At 46.3% G+C, this 15,706-nt stretch overlaps 1 long non-coding RNA gene across 1 annotated transcript; it reads left to right on the top strand.

The window, feature by feature from the left end:
* Positions 1–12,092: 12,092 nt before the first annotated feature.
* On the top strand, positions 12,093–13,146 carry LOC123068600 (uncharacterized). The gene is made up of 3 exons (XR_006431864.1): positions 12,093–12,251; positions 12,743–12,986; positions 13,077–13,146. It is a non-coding gene; the product is annotated as an uncharacterized lncRNA (long non-coding RNA).
* The last annotated feature ends 2,560 nt before the right edge of the window (positions 13,147–15,706 follow it).

The raw sequence follows: 15,706 nt of genomic DNA on the forward strand, positions 1-15,706 counted from the left end.
GCCGCTACCCAAGTTTTTCTTCTTTGCTTTCTCTGCATTCTTTTGCCGCCATTAAAGGGGGCCTTTTTTTATACTATACAAAACGTGGGAAATACATTTGTGTTTCTGGTTGTATATGCAACATTTATGAGGATTTTTTTAATATTTTAATAAAAAGTCAAAATAGGTAAGAACTATTTTCACAAAAATATTGACTTACTTTTGCACCAGTATATAAATTTTCATGAAAAAAACAAAAGTTGACCTCACAGCAAAAAAGACAAAATTTATTCTCTACTTCCTCCGTAAATTAATATAAGAGCATTTAGATCACTAAAATAGTGATCTAAACGCTCTTATATTAGTTTACAGAGGGGTACTAACTATTCACACTATTTCAGCCAAAAATTTGTCTTTTTTGAAAAGAAGTCAAAGGGAGATTTTTTTTGTGTGGATTTTTTCTCACGAGTACAATAAAAGGTCAAGTTTAATTCAAAAATATTTTCAGGAATTTTTAATTTTTTGTTGAATTACTAAAGAAATTCCATATTGGGTGTAGATGTCCCCATAGACCACAAATCCGCCTCCTATAAAACATCTACTAAATTTATACTCCCTTCATTTTCCTGACAGGTATTTTCAGACGGAGAGAGTATGAGCAAAGCACCCCGTTGCCTAGTTTGTAAAATATCTAGGCAACGGGTAGGAAATGGATAGACACTATACTAACAAGGGTAGTGTAGGAGGTAGCAAGGGCCATTTATTTTATAGACTTCTAGAATAAGCTGAAATAAGCTGCCCCTGCCCAGCTTATTCTAAACACCCAATCAAATATATATTTTTAAAAGCCAACTAATTAAGACTTGACTAGTAAGCTTCTAAAAAATATTTTGGTTGGACTTCTAGAATAAGTTGGATAGCTTGACCAAGTGTCCCGTTTCCTCTACCCCTGTGTGCTATAAATAGCCTTTCAGCCGCATAGTGAAAGCATGTCTACATACGTTTTATTTAAAAAAAGGTAAAACATCTTATAATTTGGAACAAAGGGGTATAATTCAATAAATATTTTATAATGAATTTAATGAAGTAAATTTGGTTTTGTAATGTTAACATATTTTTATAGACTCGGTCAAAGTGACAATCCTAAAACTTCAATTATTTTGAATCGGAGATAGTAGTACATGATTATAAATTCAGATAAGATAACTAAAAGTAATTTAATGCAAATAACATGATGCATTGCAACTGATTATTTCACATCATCGAGAAGGTCCTCGCTATAGTACAATTCTACACACGCTTCCCTCACAAATCTGATTATATTGAGCTCAAAGGGTATTAAAGTCTTTTCGTCCTGCCAACACAAACGGGGGTTGCTGCTGGCCCGACCCAATAATGCGGTCCAGCCGGAGCACGACGAGGCTGTCTCCGGCAGAGACGAGGCGGTTGAGGAGCCGCCGGAGCGGAGACGGCCTGAGTAGGTCAGGGTTGATGGTGCGGGGGCTCGCCGGCGTCGGAGAAGATGTCGTGGTGCGGGGTGTTTAGAGGGATGGCCGGGCTGGCGACGCCGGCCGCGGGTGGCCGGAAATGGCGGTTGGGCCAGTACCAGCGGGCATGCCTAGTGGTGGTGGAGGTGGGCGGAGATGAACGGAAGTGGGTGGGCTCGACCGCGACAGTGCTCCACCTCGCATCTCATTCAGGTTTCTTTCAGCTTCATGGTGAAAAATATTGCTGCACATTCCCAAGTTTTTTCACAATTGTTGGCTTGACATATATAGAGACACCACAAAAAGATTGAACAAACTGTATTTATTTTGATTTTGTGTCCAGATGCCTGCAGAGCTTAAGTTTGAGGCATTAAGGGCAAAATGGATGCAACTGAGGTTCAGTTCACCCCACTGTCTATCTCAGTTAACAGCTTCAAAGCAGAGGTACAGAGTCCGAGTCCGGGTGCGCATCCCACTGATGTGGGAAACCTTCAACCCAAATCCGGGTGCACATTCCCTGCCTGAACCTCGACACCAAACAGAATTGTCCAGTTAGCACCCTTATCTTTTGGTCTTCTCAACATATTGATGCTTCTTTCGGCCTTTCACTTGCAGGGACAAACCATGCAAGCCAATATACTGTACATCACACACAAAGATAAAAATGTGTTTCAAAGAGCGTCTAGTTGAAGGGAAAGTTTATGCATTGTCAGATTCTGAAGTTTCTGAAGTAGAGCACAAGAATTTCGTCACCTGTCGTAATGGCTTGATGCTGTACATTGGTGGATGTGTTAGATGGACTTGTCAATTCGACACCGGAATCTGCAGCACGTAACCAAGTGAAGCCTGAAATATAACTCATGAATCTCATGTTAATTAGTTTACAGTTACACTGTGTCCCGGTATTTGCTAGGAAGCATCTCCAGATGACAACTCGACTGCGATTTGAAGTTGAATCACAACCAAGTTGTTTCCCTTGTACCAATCTGGAACATGGAATTAACATGGCTCTAGTCCTCCAGCTACTCTCGTCCAAAGCATGGTAGCACAAAACAATTGTCTTGTCCTAGCCGTAGCTTTCTATTCTCTTGACGAGCTGACTAGTCAAAAAGTGCTCCAGTTGCTACATACTCCCTCCGTCCGAAAATACTTGTCGAAGAAATGGATAAAAATGGTTGTATCTAGAACTAAAATAAGTCTAGATACATCCATTTCTACGACAAGTATTTACGGACGGAGGGAGTACCATAAATAACCCTATGCTTTTGTGAAACTACAACTTTGCAGTGGACAATACATGCTTAAGTTTAGTGTTTTATGATCCGGAGTAGAATAGCATGATTAGTCTGCACCATACTAATATCGCTCAAATAACTACTCTGACTTAAATCTTTCCTTCTTGTGCCATGTTTCAAGGTTCAAGGTGTTTGCTTACTATATTCTTATTGATCTTGCTGCCATGTTTCTTTAGATGCTCACTTGTACTAACTTGTTTTATCTTAGATGGCAATAATGCTAACTCACCAAGTTTCTGGACTTGTCTCAAGACAATCAAGAGGTGAAGTACTTCCTCGTTGCTACTAAATAATGTGCATAATTCCCAAGTTTTAAATTATGTGTGATCTCATGGTATGTTCTCATGTAGGTTGTGCCCCCACCTGATCTGGAAAGTTGTGCTTGAGTGTTTGACTCTTCATGAAGAATTGAGATTTCGAGGTTCTACTTCGAAACGGCGTGGTTCGAAGCGGAGGTTTTCGCCCAGATGGTGGTAGATCGATGGGGATCGATCTGTGCCCAAGTGGGGCCCCAACATGGGCCAGCGGAGTGCTGGAACGCGGCTGCAGGCAAGGTACATGCCTTCCTGCGCGGGTGGGGCGCTAACCACGGTAGCGAATCCAAGAAAGCTCGCGCGCGTATTGTAGAGGCAATTGCGATGTTAGATGCGGAAGCAGATCGCCGTCCTTTCTCGGAGGCCGAGTGGGCCCATAGGTACGCCTTGGAAAACCAAGTCACGGCGATTTTGCGCGCGGAGGGGGAGTACTGGCGACGTAGGGGCGGAGTCAAATGGGTTACGAAAGGAGACGCAAATACCGGACATTTCCACGCTTATGCGAACGGGAGGAAACGGAAGTGCTCCATTCTGCGTCTGCAATCCGATCACGGGCTCCTGTTGATGCAGGATCAAATCGTGGCTCATATTTGTGAGTTTTTCACAGGCCTTTTGGGGACGGCCGACGAAAAACCTCTTTGCTTGCATGATGATCTGTGGGATCATGAGGAGCGTGTATATCCGGAGGAGAACGGCAGGCTTGCTCTATCTTTTCTGCCCGAGGAAATAGATCAGGCCCTAGACGGCATGAAAACGAGCACGGCGCCCGGATCGGACGGGTGGCCTATCGAGTTCTTCAAGAAGTTTTGACCTGCCTTAAGCATCTGTTCTATGATATTGTCAACGGCTTTGCGCTGGGTATGGTCGACCTCTCTCGCCTGAATTATGGTGCCATTAGCCTTATTCCTAAGGTGAAAGGGGCGGATAACATTAAGCTTTTTAGACCCATCACCCTGATCAATGTTCCTTTCAAAATTTGTGCAAAAGCTTACGCATCGCGTTTGGCTCCGGTTGCTCAGCGGGTCATTAGTTCTAGTCAGACAGGTTTTCTTAAACGTCGAAACATTCTTGAGGGCCCAATTGCGTTACAAGAAATCGTTCACGAGTTAAAATGCACCAGGGCCCAGGGCATGCTCCTTAAATTAGATTTCGAGAAAGCCTATGATCGCGTGAACTGGGAGTTTGTACGAGAGGTCTTCCTCAAAAAGGGATTTGAGGCAGGTTTTGTGCACCGCATCATGCACCTCGTATGTAGTGGGCAAATGGCGGTCACTATCAATGGCACAATGGGCAAGTTTTTCCGTAAGTAACGGGGTCTCCGGCAGGGAGACCCAAGCTCGCATCTCATTTTTAACTTTGTTGCGGATGCCTTGGCGGCCATGATTAACAAAGCGCGAGTAGCGGGTCACATTATTGGGCTAGTGCCCCACCTCATCCCTGGTGGGGTTACGCACCTGCAATACGCAGATGATACGATGCTCTTGTTCGAGCCCGACGAACACAGCATAGCTACCATCAAGCTGTTGTTGCTCGCTTTCGAGATTTTATCGGGGCTTAAGATCAACTTTTTGAAGAGCGAAGTGATCACCATCGGGGTGGATGATCCTGAAAGTGCTCGGATTGCCAACCTACTTAACTGCAGGCTGGGGAGCTTCCCGATTAAGTACCTTGGCCTCCCGATCTCGACCAAGAAACTCTTCATTGTGGAATGGGAGCCTTTATATGGGAAATTCGCAAACCGGGTAAGCCCTTGGAGGGGCAGGTTTATGTCCTCGGCGGCACAGCTTATTCTCACTAACTCGAGCTTATCCTCCCTCCCACTTTTCACAATGGGAATGTTCTTACTAGCCGATGGGGTTCATGCTAGATTCGACACACCGCGCTCTCGGTTCTTTTGGGAAGGAGCTGGGACCAAGCGCAAATATCACTTAGTGAAATGGGCAGCGGTTTGTAGGCCAAAAAAAATTCGGCGGCCTGGGTGTTATGAACTCTAAACTCATGAAAGTGGCCCTGCTTATTAAGTGGTGGTGGCGTCTGACCCAAAATGAGTCGGGACTCTGGGCCGACATCCTTCGTGCTAAATATTTTCCGGATGGGAATTTGTTCAAGGCAAAGAGCAATGGTTCGGCCTTTTGGAATGGGGTCCAAGCAGTGCGGCCGGCTTTCACAGTGGGTGCGCAATTATGTGTGAACGATGGCAAGTCCACACGTTTCTGGCTCGACCATTTGTGGGGTCAGGGACGGCTGTGGCACTCCCACCCGGAACTATACCAACTGGCAACGGACACCAACATTATGGTGGCCGATGCGCTACGTCTCCATCCGCCTGCTATCTCCTTTATTAGGACACTAGACACGACGGAGGCCGCCAGCTGGGAATCGTTGACGACTGACTTGGATGGATTGACCCGTAGTATTGGGGCAGATATGATTACATGGAAGTTGACCTCCTCCAAGAAGTTTACGGTCAAGTCCCTATACGACAAGCTTTCCGAGGGTACTACGCTAGACATAGCTAGGGGGCTATGGAAGGCCGGTATACCTCTCAAAATCAAGATCTTCTTGTGGCAAATGTTTCGCAAGCGCTTACCAACCTCCGATAATGTGGCCAAATGCAATGGGCCGGCGGACGGAACATGCACCACTTGCGGTTTAGGGGAAAACACAAACCACGTGTTCTTTGGATGAGCGCTCGCTAGATTTGCGTGAAGTGCGGTTAGAGACACTTTCAAACAAAATTGGAATCCACAATCTAGCCACGATTTACTTACTATCTTAACGGCGCAACGTGGGGTCAATGCTAGGATAGTTTGGCGATGCATTGGGGTGTTGTTGTGGTTCCCTTTGGTCGGTCTGGAACAAAATTACGATTGAGCACAAGTTCCCGGCTCACCCGGCTGACATCATCTTCAAATGTCACATTTTCCTTCAGGTATGGGCGCCGTTGGGGAAGAAGCGTGACGAGGAACGCATGAAGGAGACTATGGAGTTGATCAAGACGACCATGGCGAAGGCGCGACAAGACGGGACGACTGCGTGACCATGAGTTTCTTACTTTAAGCTATCTATCTACTTGAGGGTCCACTTTTGTGATCTAGACCTTATGTCTGTCCCTTCCTAGCTATATTCGGATCCTACGGCTCGAAGACTGTTTCATTTGGTTTGTAAGACTTATGTTTGTGTGGATGCTGCCTGGTGGCTATATTAATTTAAAGCCGGACGCCTCTACCGTCTATGTTCCAAAAAAAAAAAGATTTCGAGGCTGCCATGTGAACCATTGATGGCTTGCTACTGTTCTTTTGGTTCCAAAGACTTATTTGCTTAAATTTGTGTGTGAACTTTTAATTGTAATGCCCTTATTGTAAGATTCTGAGCTGCTATCACTAGTGCAGAATCGAGATTTAGTGCCGGTTTATAAGGCCCTTTAGTCCCGGTTCTGCAACCGGCACTAAAGGGTGGGGACTAAAGCCCCCCCCCCCCCCCCCCCGTTAGTGCCGGTTCGTGACGACCCGAGACTAAAGGCCCACAACGTGGTACAGGCCCGCGCCAGGGGGGGGGCTGGGGGCCTTTAGTCCCGGTTGGTTACACCAACCGGGACTAAAAGGTTCAGGGATTTTAGAGGTTTATTTTTTCTTTTAATTTTGTGTTTTCCATTTAATTTTTTTTCATTTCAAACATATTTTACGCTACATATATCCCTACATATTCAACCTTCTCGGCGGCCCAGTCGACGTCGCCTTCGCGGCGTACGGGGACGAGTGGCGCCGGGCCAAGAAGATCCTTACCACCACCTTGTTGACGGTCAACAAGGTGGAGTCGTTCTGTCGAGGCCGGGAGTCAGAGATGGCTCGTGCCATGGCATGGATCTCGGACGCGGCGGTCGGCCACGAGGCGCTGGAAATGGGCAAGCTGCTCCACAGCTAGTCCATGGCCATGGTCTGCCGCGCGGTCTTCGGGCCGGTGTTCAACATGGACGGCCGCTGCCAACAGCTGCAGGACCTTGTCCGTTCCACCGGCGCCCTCGTCGCCGGTTATAGCGCGCTGGACTTCTTCCCGGCCTTGGTCAGCAAGGCTGCCTTCGTCAGGCGGTTCATCTGCGGCAAGGCGGCCAAGCTCAGGAGCGTGTGGGACAGGGTTCTAGATGAAATCATCGCGGAGCACGAGCAGGACGGATTCATCGACTCGCTGAGGTCGGCTCAGCGCGAGTACGGGTTGTCCAAGGAGCACGTGAGATCAATCTTAATCGTAAGTTCCTGAAATCTTGATACTCGTACTTATTTTTCTTTCTTGAATTAGCCTACTGATCCACTTCAAATGCCTACTGATCATGTGCTTCTGTTTGTCATTGTGTACGCAGGACACCTTCTTCGGCGCCACGACTCCACCGCAACGCTCATGGAATGCGTTTTGGTGGAACTAATGGCGAACCCTCGCGCGATGTACACACTCCAAGCCGAACAGAGGAGAAGCGTCCCCAACAGAGGAAGCAGCCATGGACATGGAGGGATACTAACCCGGGATGATCTCGCGGGTAAACCATACTTCAAGGCAGTGATCAAAGAATGTTTTCGCCTCCACCGTCCAGCGCCCCTGCTCGGGCCGCACCTGTCCATGGACAGGGTGCGGCTCCTCGACGGGTACCAGATCCCAGCAGCAATGCCCGTCATGGTGAACGCCTGGGCCATCGGGCGGGACCCGGGCGTTTGGGGTGAGGACGCTCATACTTATTGATCTTGTGCTGGAGGAGTATCCGCTGATACCAAACTTTTCTGTCCAAATATTTACCGTGCCTACGCTGACTACAAGGCTTGTGCGCGAGCACAATTTGTTGGGTATTCTTCTTGAATGTTTGACAGCTCTGTTTCTTTCTTGCGTTGGTGAGGATGGTCGTTTACAGGTATGTTTATCTTCTTCTTTCTGTGGCTCAAAACGTTAGATGCTTATATGCCTTATTATCCAGCCAATGTGCACTGATGGGATATTGTTACTTTTCAAGCATAATTGCTATATTCTGTGAAAGCTGCTGGTACAATTCGCGGTGAACATATTTCTCTTACCCGTTAATGGTAACACTTACAGGTCAAAAACAGGGCATAGGCCCTGAATGTAGGCTTGTCATCAAACATTAGCACGCCTAGCTTCTCTTTGACTATGCACAAGAGAAGTCTCAAAAATAACTATGCAGAAGAGACAAATAACAGGTCCATGTACTTGGATTACTGGGGATGGATGAACAGTAGACATTTCAGGATAATATTTTGTTGGTTTCTGATAAATGTGTGTTCACACTATATGTTAACTGATATCCCACAAAGATCTGTACAGTGTAATGTTATTACATATGCTCACAGGAATGTTCCTACATTGTTATTTGTAGACGAGCAAATGGGTAAATTTGTACAATGCTTCTTTTAGATTATTGGAAGATGCACGCTATGTCCTGAGACATGAGGAGGTTTCGATGTATGTTGCTTCTGAGAGGCCTGATCTAACAAGTTCATGGGTTAAGCTGTTGTTACTTGTGCAAGGAATGGATCCTCACAAGAGAGTGACGAGTATTCATGTTGAAGATGAGAATGAGAATCTATCTGCGCCTTTCGTGCTAGGACAATATCTTGGGATCATTCAGAATCTTTTGATGATGGGAGTGTTAGAAGTATATTTACGTTTAAGATAGAGATAAGAGATAGAAATAGGATAAGTTTAACTTGTCCTCTACTCCAAGTCTCTCTCCGTCCATTGTACCTCTATATATATCCCTACACGGGTTAGATCAATACAACAATGAATATTGTAGGTTCTATATTTTCCACATGGTATTAGAGCGGTTAGTCTCACGATGCCGATCCTAGGTTCCTTTACCACTTTCGCAGCGCGCCGCCCCGGGGGAGATTAATCTTCTCTCCCTAGGGGCAAGGCACCCGATCGGTCAAAAGATTAGATCGACTCCATAGTTTAGATCAATTCCTTAGATTAGATCAATCTTCAAATTCCTTTCCGTAGATCTATTTTTTTTCTTAGCCACAAATAAACCCCACGATCAGATCCACTCCGGTGAGAAAAATCAGCATCCCCGGTGATTTCCGTGCATACATCCGGCCCAACAGCCTCAACCCGGCGGTTCCACACGCTCAAGACACGCGCGCGCACGGAGGCCTGGACACCAGGAGGTCGATCTCCTGGTACGATCTACGCCTACAGCAAGCGCGCGACCGCACGACACGGACGGTACCACGTGCAGCTGCTCCGCGCCACGGGCCGGAGGTGGCGCACACCCAGCGACATGCAGCAGATCGATCTACTCCGAGCGGCGCATGCAAGGACACGGCCGAACAACCACCTGTTCGATCTGAAATCTTCCTCGGCTCGGCGACCGCCTCAGGCCGACACCTCCCGGGCACGATCTACATCAGCACCACGCGCCATCAGCAGCCGGCCACACGGACGAGCGCGTCATCACCAGATGGCGACATAAGTGCGATGCAATCTACGTCGACCCGCGCCGCCGGGACTCCTGCCTCCACCAACCGGCTTCATTAACCCAGCAAGCAAGGACTCCCTCCTGAGGATGATGCAGTCACCGCGCTCGCGTCCTGCTGCATTGACCTGCAAGGATCGCGCGCATGGGCGCAGGGCAGGATCGAGGCGCTACACATCGAGTCTCCATCGGCTTGAGGACAACCCAGCACGATGACTTCTCCAACGCCACGAGCCTGCAGCAACATCAACTCCATGCATGCAGGCGCATTCATGCCTGGGTTGGCCATCCGCTACAGATCCAGCACCCGATCCACCCGACGAAGTGCATGCTGATGGAATTAATTGCCATACATGCATGTGGCGGATCCATGAGCATGCTACGATCGAGCTCCAACCAGTCGACATCGGCATCGAGCTTCATCGGGACCCAGCTCCACGCGTCTCCAGCTTCGTAGACCCGCACGATTTCCAGCATCTCACGGGCGCGCCGTCAAGCAACGGTCTACATCGAGCTGGCCTGCTGCAACTGCATCGACATCTACATCGATTTAAACTTCTGCACCGACGCAATACGCCGAACGACATTGAGCTGTACGACTACGCCGAGCCAACATACTTCTTCAGCACGGCACGACATCGACACTTCGTCATCGCGGAGGGACGCCTTCAAGCGACGCATCATCGTCGACATTGACGCTGTAACGTCATCGCCGACACTTCATTGCCAAGGTCTTCATCAACGTGGTCTTCATCAACATCTTCATCAACACACCGCCGCCACCTTGTTCACAAGATGGACACCTAGCGTCCTCTGACAGAATTTTCTGCAAGACGCGACCACGATGACGGCAATGACCGCGTCACGACGACGGCATCGACCGCGTCATCCACGACGGCACGACTGCATCGACACGGCGTCACTACAGTGACGACCCTACACGGCCGCACGGTTCTGACAAAACCGATGTGTGCTCGATGGGCTTCCTTCGGTCTTGGCAAAACTGGTGGACTCATCGCCGACGGCACCCTCTGACATCCGCAAGGTGCATCGTCCACGTCTGCAGCTCCGTCATAGTGCATTTTTTTTTGCGCCTCCGGCTTTACAAGGCTACATCACCATGATCGGCTACCTCGACATTAATGGCTACGTCTACAGCAACTCATCGGCAACAACTCCAGTCAACAGCGTTCGCCTCGTCACTTGCGTCCACGACACTTCCGCTGTGACTACGGGAGGGAATAGAGGAGAAGGCAGGAAGGGACCAGAAGGGGACGCAGTCACCGCCCTAACTGCCGACCCATCAGAGGCGCCGTTGATGATGGCGCAGCGGAGAAGACGACAAAAGAGCAAGACTTCAAATTCAGTCGTAATCGTCCGCTTCACTCCCGCTACGACCGAGGGGGAATGTTAGAAGTATATTTACGTTTAAGATAGAGATAAGACATAGAAATAGGATAAGTTTAACTTGTCCTCTACTCCAAGTCTCTCTCCGTCCATTGTACCTCTATATATATACCTACACGGGTTAGATCAATACAACAACGAATATTGTAGGTTCTATATTTTCCACGGGGAGCATTTTCTTCTCCTGGGAAACAAGAGTCAACAAGTGTTACTATATGCTCCACTACGATAAAAGGCATCGAAAGTGTCGAGAACCAGCGGCTTGCAAAAGTTGGAAGGGTCTCCCAGGAGAACTTGGTGTGCAATTTGAGTAACAGAGAGAGTTCTTTGAGCAATGAATTACCAGCACCTGCTGCCTGTTTAATTTGTCAGTGCTTGAAAGCTATTGATGGCTGGCTGGAACCTGGTCTGCTGAGTAGAAAGTTGCTGCCTCTTGATGCTATCAGGGGTGGATCCGATAAACAGATTGGTGAGGTGGGCGTGAAGGTTAATGAAGGATCCCAATTAGAGGATTATTATGAAGTAATTGGTCCTCCTATTCAAGAGTCTGGCAACATGTTGCTGATAGGTCAAGGGGATGCCTCAGGTTGGTAACGTCACAGACAAGGGAAAGTTGCAAGAAACTAGCAGCGCGCCGGATGTACAATTGCAATCTGAAAATGCCACTGCTGTTACTCTGACTGGTGGCAACCTTCTATATGCTCACTCAGATTCAGGAACTGATGAACAAGGTGTACTCAGCAAGACCGGCTGGCATCATGTTGTCTTTGATGTCAGTTCACAAGAAACGTCTTTTCATATCCCTTTATACCGTATGCTTTCAATGCTATTGCGGGAAGCAATGAAGAAATGTTCGGAGAGGATGCCAAAACAGAGGAATGTTCAGTTGTGCGGTCCAGTGAGTTCTTTTCTCAGGTACTTGGAGATTGTGAGCCTTATGGGTTTGCTTTAGTTGTGATGGAGCATCCATTAAGGGTGAGAGTATTTTGCGCACAAGTGCGTGCCGGGATGTGGCGTAAGAATGGTGATGCAACTATACTAAGTGCTGAGTGGTACCGCTCTGTGCAATGGTGATTTCTTGGTGACCTCAAATGAATTTCTATCCAACTTACGGTCCTGAAGTTCTACTGATTGATTACCCATCTTTCCAGGTTTGAACAGGGCTTGGAGTCGGATTTGTTTCTGCTTCAATGCTGTGGTGCATATCTTCTCCAGAGTTCTTTGTGAGGACCATTCAAGAAAGATTTGGTTTGTCAGATTATACATCTCTGGATCTCACTCAATAGAATGAGTAAGCCCCCAGTATATAATGACAGTTCGCCTTGTGTTACTGTTTTTCTTGCTCGTCTCCCTACTTGCTAAAGTTTAAGCATACTTTTTTTGTAATCATGTATTACTTTTTATTTTATCATCTTGTCTTGTGGAGTGTGCTCAATTTTATCTTCATCATTCTATTTTCTCTGTCAGTGCCAGTAAGTTTTAGTTGTATCCGTTGTTATTTGATTGTGCTTATGTGGCAATGGGACGTACTTAACTTCTTACATGTTGTGGCAGTGGCACATGCATGGAAGCTCATTTGTGCTTACTGTATTCTTTTAGTTGCGCACTTGAGTGATATTCAGGTCAACCTTTTTTTATTTTTGTTCTAGAATTATTATTTTTGTGTTATGATACAAAAGCCTTAAGGGAATAGCATGTTATTGCTTCTGTGCATTTCCTGTCAATATCCAGATTAATAGTTTGCCTGAATTTTTTTGTTAAAATGTTCTTATGCTTTTTCAGGTATGAGTCAGTTCTTATACAAGAAATGCTAACTTTTATTGTGCAATTAGTCAAAGAACGCAGATTTTGTGGGCGTTCCACAGCAGACAACTTGAAGAGAGAATTGATTTATAAATTGGCTGTCGGAGATGCCACCCATAGCCAGATTGTGAGGTCTCTTCCCCGTGACCTTTCGTCAAGCGAACAATTTCAAGATGTTCTAGATTCAGTCGCAGTTTGTTCTGATCCATCTGGAAAGAAAAAGGTTTTAGCCCTTGAAATTATACTACATGCTTCTGCAACTTAACTTTTTATGTTTGAATGAATGGGTGACTAATAAGAAAAGTTATCACAGGGCAAGTATGTGCTTCACGAAGCATTCTGGAAGGAGTTGGACTTGTATCACCCGCGATGGAGTTCTAGGGAATTACAGATTGCTAAAGAGAGATATTACCGTTTTTGCAAAGTTTCTGCTCTTGGCGCTCAACTGCCTCAATGGACTCATGTTTTGAGCCCTATGCGCAGTATTTCTAAGATTGCAACCTCCAAAGCTGTCCTTCAAATTATTCGTGTTGTTCTCTTTTATGCTGTTTACACCGACGCATCATCGGTATCACGTGCCCCTAACAATGTTCTTTTGACTGGTCTGCACCTGCTTTCGTTGGCACTTGACATATGTGAATCAGAGTGTCAAATTTCTGCGGACCAGTATGGGATGGACTTACTGCAGCATGATGATGAATCATGGTTTGTTCTGTCATCGGATGCAGAAGATGCTTTTCCCATATTGACCTACTCTACAGAACTAGTCTCCCCAGAGTCTGACAAGCTAAAGAAGGATAGCATGCTAACCTTGCTTGTTTCACTGATGCACAAGGAAAACAATGACATCACCTCTTCTGGATGCAGTATTCCATCTCTAGTTGAGAGTTTGTTAAAGAGATTTGCCAAGCTAAGTAAGCAGTGTATGTCTGCAGTAAGACAAATGGCACCACAAGTACTCCCATCCATTCCAGATCATGCCAGCGCCAAACAGAATTTATGATCTCCAGATTCGATGGGAAAGCACCAAAGCGAAGCTGCAATAATGGTAAGAGTTTAACTTAAAAAAATACTAGTCTAATTATATTTTCAAGCCATCTTGAATTCCAGGTTCAGTCAAAATTGAAAAACAGGGTCTTTGTTTGGATGTGCTTACAACATAATTTTTTCTAGGATAGAAACACTAGGTGTGTAGTTTCCTCGATTAGCTATTGAATTTACGTATTGGTATTTGTCAATTCACCTACAGGTTGCCTTCCCTACATTGCTTGTTAATTATGACCTTTTCTCGATTTTGTTACCATAAATTCTACTCCCTATGTCCCAGAATATAAGAACGTTTTTGACACTATACTAATGTTAAAAACGTTCTTATATTTTGGGACAGAGGGAGTAATTGCTAATTTCTTATCTGAATCTGTATGTCTTAGGCCAAAATGGGAGCAGAGCGGTCAGAACTTGCTGAAGTATGAAGTCGTCAGGAAACAAAGGGCATGATGTTCCAGCATTTGAGCCAGATGCGCCCAGATCAACTGCCGTTGAGACGCGACCAGTTTGCTCTTTGTGCCGGGATACAGATTCCAAAAGTCCACTCTGCTGCCTGATTCGTCTTCAGGTGATAATCCTCTTCTCTTGACAATGGCTTGCTTTATTCACTCACTAGTAGAAAAGGGGGCAATGGTCCAGGCCGGTCCAGCCCATTAGTCCCGGTTCAATCCAAAACCGGGACCAATGGGGGCATTGGACCCGGTTCTTGAGCCCCGGGGGCCGGCCGGGCCACGTGGGCCATTGGTCCCGGTTCGTCTGGACCTTTTGGTCTCGGTTGGAGGGATGAACCGGGACCAATGGGCCTCGCTTCTGGCCCACCACCATTGGTCCCGGTTGATGGCACGAACCGGGACCAAAGGTCAACCTTTAGTCTCAGTTCATGCGACCAACCGGGACCAATGGTGGTGCCTATATATACCCCCTCGCGCGAGAGCAGAGCACACTGCTCTATTTTTTCTGGCCGAGGGGGAGAGGGCTTGGTGGTGCTCTAGCTCACCTTCTATGCACACAAGGTGTTCGATGGAATGCCCGAGCCACACTACTTAAGGTTTCTCCTCTCCAAGCTCGACCGCCAAGCTCCATTTTCCTCAATATTTGTCTAGGTTTAGCGGTCCGTCACGCCCCGTCCCCAGCTTCACCGTCGTCGATCACCCGTACCGATCTCATCGCCGGCACCACCGTGGTGAGCCTCTTGTTCTTATCTTCTTTCTGAAAGGAAAAATATTCTTACTTGTATGTTTAAATAGATACTTGTATTATTTTCTTACTTTTATTATTGCATCTTATATAGTGCGATGGTTTTGGTATCCGCCCCCGTCAGCCCTCGTCCTGTCTATGATTCGGATGTGGTATATATTATCTTTTCATAACTATTGGTTCATTTATTTCTTATGACAATTATGCCGACCAACGTGACATAGATTTTATTTATCTAGGAGGTTGTTGAACCGGAAATTCCAACCGACCCTATTGTCGAGAGGTTAAATTTAGTTGAAGAAGAAAACAATTTCTTGAAGGAAAAAATTAGAAAAATTGAGGAGGAGAAGATGATATTGGAGTTGCATGTTGCGGATGTCGTCGATGATCACAAGATCAAGATGGATGCAATGCGCTTGAAGATTAGAAAGATTAGAAAATATTCCATTCATACCGAGGATTGGTATCATTATGCCGTTGGATCAGTTGTTACATTGGTTGCGATTATGATCGCATTTGTTTTCGCATTGAAATGTTTTACATAGTTTCAGTGTATGGTTTAATTAATTTAGATGCTCTGCAGAGCTTTATGTTGTTAGATGAGAACTATGTATGTACTTTGGTTTTAATGTGATGATGAACTTCTATTAATTTGGTCACTTCATTATATAATGCACGCAGATGAATCGGCAATGGATG

This window comes from Triticum aestivum, chromosome 3B (assembly GCF_018294505.1).
Source record: "Triticum aestivum cultivar Chinese Spring chromosome 3B, IWGSC CS RefSeq v2.1, whole genome shotgun sequence".
Taxonomy (NCBI): Eukaryota; Viridiplantae; Streptophyta; class Magnoliopsida; order Poales; family Poaceae; genus Triticum; species Triticum aestivum.